Source organism: Talpa occidentalis, unplaced genomic scaffold (assembly GCF_014898055.3).
Source record: "Talpa occidentalis isolate TD23 unplaced genomic scaffold, MPIMG_talOcc4v2.1 talOcc4.12, whole genome shotgun sequence".
Classification (NCBI taxonomy): Eukaryota; Metazoa; Chordata; class Mammalia; order Eulipotyphla; family Talpidae; genus Talpa; species Talpa occidentalis.
The window spans coordinates 57,150,187-57,152,769 of NW_023601212.1; positions in this window are offsets into that span (position 1 = coordinate 57,150,187).

The window sequence follows — 2,583 nt, forward strand, 5'->3', positions numbered from 1 at the left end:
GTTCTCTGAATGGATATGGTTAAACACCTTGTGTGAGACTTCAGCAGTTCCCATCCTCTCTGCCTTCTTAGAAGATATTAGTCCTTCCCATGGTTGAAGATGATTCAGAGATCTCAGATGAGGCCTGTACTGTATAAGACAATGCTTGTCTACTTCAGATTCACCAGGTCACCCCCACTTCTTCTGGCAACCCGTCAAAAAAAGAATATCAGATCTCAGTACAGCCAGACAAGAGATGTGCTGGACCTGCTATGGAAGGAGAGAGAGAGCAATTCACCAAAAGAACTGCAGGGTAAATATAGCTAATATGTAGTTATAGTAGCTCATAACATATGAATGGGACTGAATTTTGAAGCATGGGATTAAGAGGGGCAGAACGTAACCAATACCAGAATCATCTCCTCTTTATATGATCATCACCTTGGCAAGGACCCAGGAAATGATACCAATGCATTTCTAGAAGGGCTGTTAGGATCTGGAAAAGGCAATAACTCACAATATTTGAAGTAGAAATGCCAGCCTGACTTGGAGGATGGTGAAGGGGAGATCAAAAGGCTCAGAGAAGTTGGCACACTGGAATGCATATGCTAAATAAAGCTGGACACCCACCCGCTAAATATGTTCCATAGAGGGCCTGAAGGACACTCAAGTGACAAACCTTAAGAAATATACTAGTGAGAGTGAGATCAGCTCAGGGATGACTGCTCTCAAGAGGACAAGGCTGATGACAGGAGAAACTAATACAGAACTGGGCTTCCTGATAATGTATTTAGATCCACCGAGCCAGATTAGATCCTCTTCGCCACCACCGCATAAAGTGCCAGGTGGTGGCATTCAACCCTCAAAAGTAAGGCAGTTGCAATTACTGTAATGAAGCAAGGTCTCCAGATATCACAATATGTGGCAAAATTCAAGTGACATATGCATTGGGCTGGAAGGGGAATCTGTAACATTCCAAGAGCTATGCACATATTTATGGAAGTTGGTATTTCCAGAGGAAATTAGATGAGTAGTCAAAGGGGACAAGTTTTAGTTTACACAAGCAGAAGATATCAAGGATGGGTGATAAGAAAACTGAGGGAAGTCTCGCAAATTAAAATTCATGTTACATTGTCAAGTTTCCAGACATGAGTCAGTTCTCAGACTCAGAACACTGGAGGCAGAAAGAAAAGCTTGTTCCCTGTGAAAAGGAATCCTGCAACCCCATAATAATTGAAATTTCTCAGTCCTTCCCCCACTGGACTTGAACCATTTACTCAAGTGACAATTCATTTGGAAAAAGGGAATGCCCAAACTCTTCTGTGAATGTTGGACATATGGCCAGAAGTGACATTGATAACAAATATGGGACCCAATATGCCATAATAGACCTCCTGATAGAGTTGAATTTGGGCATCACTTTGGGAAGTATTGTCATACAGTGGGGCCATGTGAGAATCAGGAAATAAATGGAAATCTAGAACTCTAGATTTGCCTCATGCTCTGTCCACTAGTTTCACAGACCCACCTGCTGCTCATTTGCTGTTATAATTGGAATAGACATATTTGGTGTTTGGCAGAAACCCTTGGAGATGGCCCTGGTTCCTTAACCTATAGAGTAAGAAATTTAGTAAGGGAAGCCTACTAAATTTACTACTACTGCATAAATGTGCTTCTATACAAGGCATGTTAGTATATTAAAAGGGAATATTGCAACTTGGGGAGAATGGCAGACACTAATGCCACTTTCAAAGATGTAAAGAATGCAAATGTGATGGTTTGTGATAAATTCCCTTTTAATTCACCAGAATGGTTTCTACAAAAATGAATGGTGACTGGTTCACTACTTCAAACATAATCAAATAGTGGCCTCAATTGAAAGCTGTAATTTTGCCAGATGTAATTTTACTAAAGCAGATTATGTGTCCATTGATGCAGTGAGTGCATTCTTTTCCATCCCTATAAGAAAAGATCAGAAACATTTCATATTCATATGAGAGAAACAAGAGTAAACAATTACGGTCTTTCATAAATTACACTAATTTGACTTTGTCATAATATTTGTCTGACATTCCACAGAACATCACATGGACCCATTATATTTACAATGTCATGATAATCATACCAAAGGGACAAAGAACATGTGATCCAGAGAGCAGAGATTAAAGCTTCAGTACCCCAGGACATTAATCAACTTTTTAGTAAATCAAAGTTCTGGAATATGCTAGAATATCATTTCCAAATTAAACAACAGGGCATTGCATCTTATACCTCCTACTACCAAGAAAACAGCATAAATCTTAATAGCTTTTTAATAGCTCTGGAAGTAGAATGTTTTGTACCTGAGAATACTGCTCTGATCTGTTTTCTGAGTAAGACTAAAGACCAGGAGCGTTGAATAGTTTTCAGAGTAGTAAAGAACTCAGAAGAAGTGGTCTTTCTTGACACTTGAGCCAAATGTCCCAGAAGGTCTGATGATACCAGAAGCATTTATGGTGGCAGAAGTTAGTTTGTAGAGTTTTATGAAAGCCCCAAGAGAAGAATCACAATATAGATTTCTGGGATTCTGGGGAAAGATCCTGCTGTCTACCCAGAGTACCATCA